We start from the raw sequence: 10,704 nt of genomic DNA, 5'->3' as shown, positions 1-10,704 counted from the left end.
TAAAATTACGTAGATAATCGATATAAGAGTCGAAAATTACCAATAAAATGGGGTTTATATGTGTCAATTCCGAAACCTTTGATTCATGAACCGCGCTCGCGGAGTACAGAAACCATGGTGTAAGGAAGTTATTTCCTTTAGAAGCAATAAATGCATCAAAATAAATTTAGGAAGATTGATGGGAATTGCAATTTTATCCAGTTTGATACATATTAATTAATTTTTATTGACAGGTTGGTTTTCATGGAATTTGGTTACAGAATTTTTTGAAACGATTGGGTGAGGATGATTGTTTTATTACAAGCACATGTTTTGAAAGAATGATGAAAGTTCAGAACCAATATCAATAAGGGTAGTAAGCACGTTAGATAGCTGCATAATTCATAACTTGCAGAATATGGACGGTTTTTGCTATCTAGCAACAACAGCAATAACAGTAAGATATTGCTGAGTGGTTAGAAGGAAGAGTTGCGAAAGGAATAAACATTGAGCAATAATGGTAATGAAATTAGCGCTTACGTTGAAGCGGTGCGTTCAACAATAATATGCTAGGGTAGGAAAAGCTGCTACCCCTACCCCTGACTCCTCCCTGAGCTGTGGGAAAAACTAGGGCGCATGTCCGTTACACTGCGGAGCAATGCAACACGCTAAACGTCAATGTAGTTCATCTGTGGCGTATTTACGCATAGCCTATCCAGCGCCTGCCAAATTGTGGAAATTGTAAAAATGGTGTGAAAGTGATGTCCACGACTAACCGATCCTTATCTATGAACAGTGGCAAACTCACTCTGTCATCTTTATTCTTCTCACAAGCAGGAATTGCCATGTATTTCACCCGAATCAAGGGTGTACATTAAATCAATACAAGGACACAGCACTGTATAGGCTAGGGCCTTACTTGCTACACCATGAACAGCTTCTTTTCCCTGATCAACTAGGAATCTCCCTTACAGCAACATGATCCTCAAACTACCAGATCGGTAAGTTATTATAATTATCATCTTGAATCAATACAATTCATAGAATCTTTCTGTCAGATTTCGGAATCTTTCGAAGTCACGCTAACCACGAGTACACCCGGTACGCACAATTCCACGTTAACAATTTTCCGCTAACTTTTTCCAACGAGTAATCTTGTCATTAATCACAGTACCTACTTTTATCTTCTACAATTAACTAGTGAAATACATATAACTTTTGTTGTTACGCATTAACAATTTAAAGTAATCAAGCATCATGCGCGATAAACCAGGTGTGTCAAAACCTAAAATTACCAACAAACTTTTATTTCCCGATGATGAACTGTGAAAATCTCACTATTTTATAATCTTTTCTCTATTTTATTTTATTGATAGATCTAGAGTGATTGATAATTCATTATGTAATTAATAATTCGTTGAATTTTATGTTTGTACCCTTCCCGTTCTCTAAGACTTGTCATTAATCACAGAACTCTTATCTTCTACAATGAAATTTATTTGATTTATTGTACGTGAAAATGTTTCAATTATTAGTGATTTGAGTGTAATATTTGTGTTTTCTATCCAGTTTCTCAACCTTCAAAATTCAAAATTCTTAGTTTCTGTTGTTTTTGAGTGAAAAAGAATAAAATTTTAGAAAAGTGGAATCATAACCTCATTTCGGACTTTTAAATTATTATCTAAATTCGGGAGAGAAATAGTACAAGGAGTATCCTTAGTTTTTCTCTCCCATGCAGTGCTTCTTGTAAAAATTAGAATAATAGAATAGAATTGCCCTGAAAAAATTAGTTCTATTGTTGAAATATACGATTTTGAACCTTATTCTCGTATTTTTCAACGTAACAAGCCAGGTTGATGAAAATATTGCATAATATCGTATCTTGTTCAATAAATGATGATTCCTTAACCTATAAAACAGCTCGTGACTATCAGGCAGTGAATGATGTATGAGATAAAACTTGCTTCAGGGAAAACCCTCTTTTCTAGAAACAAATAATAGGACAATCCTGAGAGACATTATCAAGTTGATATTGATTTTATATGAGACTTATACACCAAGAATAATGTATAAAACAAAAATATGTAACATTAATCTTTGGTGCTCATGGAAATCTGAATAAAAAAACAACACAATTGAAACATTATTATTTCAACATTATGCTCACAGTGGACAGATAAGTAAGACTTGTTTGTCGACAGTGAGTTCAAGATTTAAGTAGGCCTACGATAATTCTAAATAGACAATAAAGCTTTAATGAATAGGATGCTAGTAGAGATGACATTTCACAACAACTTTCAAATTCAAGGAAGACCTATTTATAGATGAAAAGGAGTATTGATAATATTCATCAAGCTATTCATAAGTAAATAATGTACGAAAGTTCTCATTCGTAACCGATTATTTTGAAAATGACGGTAAAATGTACTATTGAATATATGGAATAATTGGGATGTATTCGATCCCAGAATATCCTTGTATTCCCTATCTCAACGGTAGAGTATTGTTACACTGTTTTGCCAAGTCGGAAGTAACATCAAAATATGCAAAATTTGAGTATCGTGTATCTGCTGAAATTAACTTCCATTGAAATATTTAAACCATTTCAATTGATAGAGTTTTTGGTTGGTGGGAGGGAGGGGGTTATAATGAGGTAGAAGACTGATTTTAACATATTTGTTATGATTTTGTCACCCCTGGTAATGTTGATCTCATGCGACATGCTAGCTTTATAGATTATATATAGGATCTATAATCTACATATTTAAGAAGCTATTTAAATGTAGTCATTGAATGTTGGAGCTGAAGTCTCATTTCAAGCTATTATGTTTTTCTCACACAAAAATTGAATTAAAGCAACAAAATTATGTATTTTTCCAATGAAAATTGCAACACAAACTCCAAGTTAAAGTCAATTTATTCATTCATTAAATGTACTATCAATGAAAACACGCATGTTGAAGGACAACATTGTGCAATAAAAATCACTCAACTAGACTATTGTTTATATTACATGGAAAATCTTCGGCAAATCGTTCAAATAATGGAAACGTGTCAAATCACAATTTGAAAATACTAGGTACTTCGGCCTATTGATATAATATAATTCATGAGTAGTTCCATGAAGACTTTCCCTTTATTCTCTCACGACAGGTTTGAGGAAATCGTTTAATTTTGACAATTAATATTCACAACTATATACCAACAGTCAAACATATTGAAAAGTTTATTAAAAAGTCCTTCCTTGGTGAATTAGAATGTTTAAAGTCCCACATTTACTTGTGTGACTTACCTAAAGGTAGGCGCACACAGATCGTCATCGGACGGACGGCACGCATCGGACGGATCGGACGATTAGATATGATGCATTGTTTTGAATTGGAGTGCGCATACCTATCCGCATCGTACGCATTGTGGATCGGAAATGCCGTCAGCAATCCCAAGAGGAGCATTGAAGCCGACGGCTCCGTTCGGATTTAAAGACCCAATGGCTCAATCGCACGACGACAAGTGGTGTTCAGTTTAACTATATGTTGTCTGACATTCAAAAGCTCAAAAAACATTACTTGCGACATGCGGAAGTAACTATAAAATTTTATTTCAAAAAAAAAAAAAAAACAAATCAGGAAACAGATGAGTGAATTCTTCGTATTCTTTACTTTTCTTATTAATTCTTATTGGATCCAAATTTTTCGTTTCTCTTCCTACGTCGCTGTACCTCTTCTTCATCTTCGGCTAACAAACAAGTATCACTTCTTCTTCGCTAATTGCTATCCATCACTTATATACTGTAATATATGTTTTTTAAATTCCTAATTCGCACACGACTCGACATACGTCACAATGAACTAAAATACCAATGCTCCGATGACAACTAGTGTGCGCAGCACCTAAAAAAAGTACGATCCGTCCGATGCGTGTCGTCCGTCCGATGACGATCTGTGTGCGCCTACCTTAAATCATCATATATGAAAACTATTGGTAATACGCTAAGAATACATGAAAATAGATTTCGCCATTATTTTCAACGCTAGCCGGCAGGCTCGCTTCACTCGCTTTATCCGTCTAGCTAAACTCTTGGCTAAATCATCGAGGAATCACTTCACTCGCCTGCATTTTTCATTTGGGGCTCCTTGCTTTCGACAAATAGTCGAAATGGACTTTCAGGGTAGATTCAATCACCATTTGACTGAGAAAACGCTAGATAAACGATTTAGGCATTTCTTTGACGAACTCTTCCAACAAATAACTTCTAGACCCTAGCTGAAAACTAAAAAAATGGCTTTTAAAGGCAAATATCCAATAAGATCAAAAATTGTGATTGACAATAAATTGCTGGAACAAGTGTCTGAACATGGAACTAGGATATGACATAAGTTACAAAGAAGAATTGGATACTGAAAAGAAAATAGGGAATTTCCAAATTATTTGTGAAAATATCAGCAGGATCTTGGGCAAAAAAGCTAGGAAAGACACAATTATGAAATTTTATAGAGTAATGGCAGCTCCAAAATCATCCTCTACGGCAGTGAATCGTAGGTGACAACAAAACCGCTTGAGAGTAGAGTGCAGGCAGCCGAGATGATATATCTTCACAGAACCAAGGGGTGTGATAGAAGAGATCATATCAAGAATGAGGATATTAGAAGTAAGTTAAATATCTTCAGTCTGAATGAGAGAGTGGCGCAGTATCGGCATAAATGGAAGGAGCATGTCAAAAAATGCCTGCTAAGAGGTTTCCTTTAAAAATTTTCAATTATCAGCCAGTAGGCAAGAAAGAGGTTGGCAGACCACGCAAAAGATGGCAATAGAATTCATTTCATATTGACCTTAGAATAGGATATCTGAATAAAATATTATGACACATAAAAAATCGTGAATACCAGCTGAATGTGAGTCGGAACAGGCTATAGCCTAATCCTTGATTGTAAGAGGACCCTAGCTGATCCTTTGCACTGATGTACGTTTTCTGTCCATTAGTTCATGGAAAAGTTTCTTTGAATATATATATATAGAATAGTATTGTAAAAATCTCTGCCAATTCCAATCAAATTGAATAAAAATTTAATTTCCCACGAAAAGTTATAATCAAGGTATGAGAATTCCAGCCAAGTTCCTTGAAATTCGAGAAACAAATGATGTACAGAATTTTCAAAACATTCATCCTAAAATCAAGTTTGTAGCGTGAATATTGATGTTGTGGAACTTTTCCATTATTGATGAGACTTGGATTTTTGACAATATTTCAAGTCTCTTCAATTTTGGAAAAATTCATCCTAAAAAGCCTTTCAATCTTAATCTACGTGAAAATTCTAGTAGAATGCATTGAAAACGCAATGACATCTAGGATAAAAGAAACCTTTTTAATTAGCACCGCCTTTACCTAAACTAAACCTTTATCGAGTTTTAGACATATTGAACTGTTTAAAAACCTGTTTGCACATTCAAATTTGATCGTTCCTGGAACTCCTCTGACGAAATTTCACAAAGTTTTCAAAGTCTAGCTGAACCTGTGGAGCAGATTTGAACATTATCTGTTCATTCGTTCATGAAAAAGCTGAGAAAACGCGTAAAATCGCTGAAAAAGGCTTCTTTTTGGCGTATCATTTGTATAATTTTGGAGCCCTCTTGAATAAAATGTTTATACCCCAGCTAAAAATCTTACAAAATTTGAACATTTTTTGTTCATTTGTTTTGGAGAAAACTAAGGAGACGCATATAAACGCTTGATAAACGCTGATTTATTCTGGGCGTATCTTTGACGTACGGTAATTATAAAGCTCTTCCACTTCAACAATATTGTACACCTCAGCTGAACCGAATATATGAATATTTCCTCTCAAATTTAGTGCTTGAAAAAGCTGATAAAACGTAGGAAAAAAGCTGAAAAATCACCTATTCTTAGCGTATCTCAAAATTAAATTCAAAGCTTCTTGAAGACAAAATTTCGACATCCTAGCTGATCTTCTCAACCAAATTTGAACATTTTCTGTTGATTTGCTCTCAAAAACGTTTTAAGAGAACGCAGGAAACACAGATTTTGGGCGTATTTTTTTTCCAAAACCGTTCGTAATGCGTTTCTAGAAGGTCACCTGATCAAACCTGCCAAATTTGAACGCATTTGGTGTAGTAAATATCTAGTTTTTTCATCAATGAATGGATGAGTGAATTAGCAGTGCTATTTCGATTATATTATTATTTAGATTCCAATTACTAACTTTGCTTATATAAACTAATCCGATCCCTTTTAAATATTGGTTGCAGAATTTCACGATATTGATTTTTCATAATTTTATTTTGAGGGTATTTTTTTCTTATAATAAGAAAAAAATACCCTCAAAATAAATCCACTGCTCTTACGAGGTTTTTCCCTCCTCGTTTACTTCCTACGCACCAGTGAATCAACCCTTTAAGCGAAATATTGGACTAGAAAAGTTTTCAAAGGGAATTAATTGACTGATCGTCGTTAGAAATTTTACTTCAAAACTTTTCAAATCCAAGCTATTCAAGTTTGTGTTCAGGCGAGGGTTTTTAACTTTTCGCCTCTGTACTATCGAGTGTAGGCTAAGTTATTTCTTAAATACTTTGTTCGCCATTTAATATAATAATTTACTGAGTGAAGTGAGGTCTAAAGGTGCGTACAGACTTTCACTCTGCGGAACGTCACTCGAGCAGATCCATTGATGATCAACCGGGGATCAAGAGTGGAACGCGAGAAGAGCTAGCATCTCCCGTAACGTTCATGATCGGAGCGATTGCGGAGCGTGCGCGGAGCGTGTTGGAGGCGCGTACATCTGTACGCATCTTAAGATTCATGTCGACGGTTTTGCATTTATATCCATGTTTGTATGTTTTATCTATGTATGTATATTTGTTCCGCATGTACGGCGAAACGCGGCAATAAATGTTCATGAAATACTGTAGGTGTTATTTTTCTAATTATTGCGCGTCGACAATATAAAAGGAAAAGGAATTTCCTCCATAGTTCAATATTACTGTGAAAATCATACTATAGAATCTATTCATGATCAATCGTCTGTTCAGTGGATTATTATTAATTGCATGTATAACAAACTTTACAAAATAACGCAAAGTAACATAGTATTTTCTCTCGACCTTTCTCTCCATTCAACTCGGGTTGACCAGCACTCCAGAACAGATGATTATACTCCGTACAAAATTACTTTTGACTTGGGAGGGACATGCGCAGCAGAGAAGGCATACAGCGGTAGGGGTACAACGGCGGCGATGTTATGTTACCGTTCTGAACCAGCCAGCGTTCACTAATTTCTAATCAGTGATGATGATGCTGATGGTAATTCTTTCCTTACTATTGACAGAGATTTTCAAAATCTCAACAGAGTTGCTAATCAAACAATAGACAAGGATAATTCATGATTCAAAGCAAATGGTTTCCTCCTCAATGAATCCAAGACGCAAAATACAATATTCACATTGAATAATAGACATGAATTGTCAAACAATTCTGTAAAAAATCAAATTATTAGGAGTACAAATAGATTACCATCTGACTTGGAGTGATCATATTGATTTACTGTGCAGCAAGTTTGTTGAAGACTCTAAAATATCATGTTCCATTCAACTATGTGTATTATGCTTTGTTTCATTCCCACTTGAGTTACATTGTTATTCTGTGGGGAAATTGTTCACGGGTGTCTGAAGTTTTGGTTCTGCAAAAAAAGCGATAAGAATAGTGACTAACTCGTGAGAGCTCACTGCAAACCGCTATTTGTCAAAACTAGAGTCATGACTGTCATTTGTTTGTGTATATATACGTTACTTTTGTATATAAAATTGAAGGAAAGAAACCTTGATTGTAATATTAATGTGCACAATCATAATACGAGAAGCTATAGAAATGTACATATTTCTCAAGTAAGGCTATCAAGGACTTTGAGAAGCCATTTTAATGTGGGAATAAGAATTTTCAATCATTTGCCATCATATGTCAGAGATCTACCTTATCCTAGTTTCAGAAAGGCAATAAACAAATTCCTAAGTGACAACCCATTTTAAAGTTTGACTGAATTTTATGAGAACTCCTTCAATTAATGTTTGTCTTATAATACTGTATATTATACTAGTATGTGTATAAGATTACATTTGTTATTTATGAGTTACCTAGATGGTATAAATTTGTATTGAGTGGGTCTCCACCCAAATTTTAATGTAATGTTTCTTTTAAATTCTCTGACATTGTCTAATGCAATTTTGTAATTGTTCTTTGACAAAAATAAATTATTTATTTATATTATTTATCAGTATTCAAGCGCTCATGTTAAACTTACGATGTTTCCTCTCTGAAAGCACTGTGTCCAATGGACAAATTGGCAACTGCGTTTCTACCTATGACTCTATCCATCACTGTAATTGGCTGATCTCCCTCCATTTCTCTGCGCCGCATATACCTCCAGGTCGAAAGTAATTTTGTACGGAGTATAGCATTGTCGATATGCCAACCCAATCAGTCCTTGGCCGTTTTCACACCGATAGCTCGCCGACACGACAGAATTTACTCTGATGGACAGTACTGTATTAGAGGAGGCTGTAGTTTATAACTGCGCGAGGTCTACTGTTCACATAACTACTAATAATTTCAAGAGAAATTTTGTTGTATTTCACTAGAATTGAAGAGTAGGCTTTAGGTATATGTGAATGTAGTCAGGTACGGGTACTACTTGCTGTATAATAAATTTTACTCTCCACTGAAATGTAGCGTTGTTCAATTAAATCTACTGATTCAGTTATTTACTCCTATACAGAGTGTTTCAGAAGTAGTGTCGAACATTCTAGGGTATTGTTCCTGTATGATAGAAGACTACAAATGTTGTATTTTAAGTGTCCAAAACTCAGCGGTTATCCTTATAGCTGCCATTTTGGTTTTTTTCACTAAGGAATTTTTATCTCAAGAACGAAATGTTGTATTGATCTGAAATTTGGCATGAATATTTATGCTATGAAGACTCAACTTTAAAAAATAAAATAAAAACTTTTCGATGTGAATTTTCAAAATGGCGGCCATTTCAAATTTTTGATTGCAAATTTCACGAAAACCGTTCACTTTACAGAAAATTTACAAGAGGAAAAAAGTTAGCAAATTTTATCAAGATTTCAAGGATACCGGTACTTCATTTATTTATTTATTTAAGAGTGGTCGGAAATAACAGAGGAATATATTATTTTCGTATTGCATGCATGACCACTTCCACAATTTTTAAACATCAATATTACATTAACTTTTAATTCCAATTGTATTTAAGATGAAGCTTTGAAACTCGCGGTATGGCTCCATATGGCCATCCAGCTGATTTTACAATGTTTTTCAGGTGATCATGTTTGTTCATGATCATGCATGCTGTTGGAAAATAATTTCCCCTGACTAATCTTAAAAAATGAGGTATTCTTGAAATCTTGATAACATTTGTTAACTTTTTTGTCTCTTGTAATTTTTTTGTAAAGTGAACGGGTTTCGTGAAATTTGCAATCAAAAATTTTAAAATGGCCGCCATTTTGAAAATTCACATCGAAAAGTTTTTATTTCATTTTTTAAAGTTGAGTCTTCATAGCATAAAAATATTCATGCCAAATTTCAGATCAATAGAACATTTCGTTCTTGAGATAAAAACTCCCAAGTGAAAAAAACAAAAGGCAGCTATAAGGATAACCGCTGAGTTTTGGACAAAAATACGACAAAATACGACATTTGTAGTCTCCTATCATCCAGGAACAATACCCCAGAATGTTTGACACTACTTCTGAAACACTCTGTATAGTATTTACTTGTTTTGGGGTGAGAGTAGACAGTGCGAACTTTTGCATAGGGGCCACGTACTATTATACACATGATGCTGGGTAAGGGTACGCGATGATGAAATTTGGTAGAATCATTATATCTTCAATATTATATTTATAATATTAATCGGTTTGACTCAGTGGTCGCGCTGATAAGCTATCGCTTAGATAAGCTAAGAATCATGCGCCTGCGCCCACTACTCAGTGAGGATAGTATGTAACATTCTCAGTATGTAACATGGAAGGGTGACCGCTTGAGCCAACTCCTCTGAATATAATTAATGAGTTCCAGGTAACGCTTCCAGGTGGTACGGGAACCCACCTAAAACTGTAGGCCCATTCATTTCTCATTATCATCCACTTCATTACTCACGCACAAGCCTAGTGTACATGTTGGCATTACCCTCAGCAAAGAAGAACTATAATGTTCGAAGAGAATATTCTCAATTTTATTTACCAAGTTAATAAAACAATATAAAATATCTTAAAGCACCCTTCATTTTTAAAAAACGTTAAAATAGTTTAACAACTAGTTTCGGTGATCAAACCATCGTCAGATTATAAAATAAAATTTTTTTTTTTACTTTTATAACTTGACGATGGTGTGATCACCGCCGAAACTAGTTGTTAAACTATTTTAACGTTTTTAAAAATAAAGGTTGCTTCAAGATTGTTTTATATTGTTTTATTAATTTAAAAAGTAGCCCATGGAATGAAGTGCTTTTTATTTACCAAGTGTATGATACGAAAAGGCCTGAACATTGATTATTGATGTACACTTTCCATGGATATGGAAAAATCAAGAAGTTGCGTACTTTTACTATTGTGAGGTCCACGTTATAATGGCAGTGTTTGATTAGCGAGCAATGGTATGTATTGATATCCTTGTCTATCATTCAACAAAGCGGATAG

At 34.5% G+C, this 10,704-nt stretch overlaps 1 protein-coding gene across 3 annotated transcripts in view; it reads left to right on the top strand.

Moving 5' to 3' along the window:
• Positions 1–365: 365 nt before the first annotated feature.
• LOC111043352 (protein quiver) overlaps positions 366–10,704 on the top strand; it is a 45,091-nt gene continuing 34,752 nt past the window's right edge. Inside the window, exon 1 of one of the 3 annotated variants that reach the window (XM_022328270.2) lies at positions 366–980. The gene's annotated coding sequence lies outside the window, so the exon portion shown is untranslated. The remainder of the gene's footprint in view (positions 981–10,704) is intronic. The other 2 variants (XM_022328275.2, XM_022328273.2) reach the window with 2 other exon arrangements.

The sequence above is a fragment of the Nilaparvata lugens genome, chromosome X (assembly GCF_014356525.2).
Source record: "Nilaparvata lugens isolate BPH chromosome X, ASM1435652v1, whole genome shotgun sequence".
NCBI lineage: Eukaryota > Metazoa > Arthropoda > Insecta > Hemiptera > Delphacidae > Nilaparvata > Nilaparvata lugens.
The sequence above is the reverse complement of the archived record's forward strand: the minus strand, read 5'-3'. Positions and strand labels throughout refer to the sequence as shown.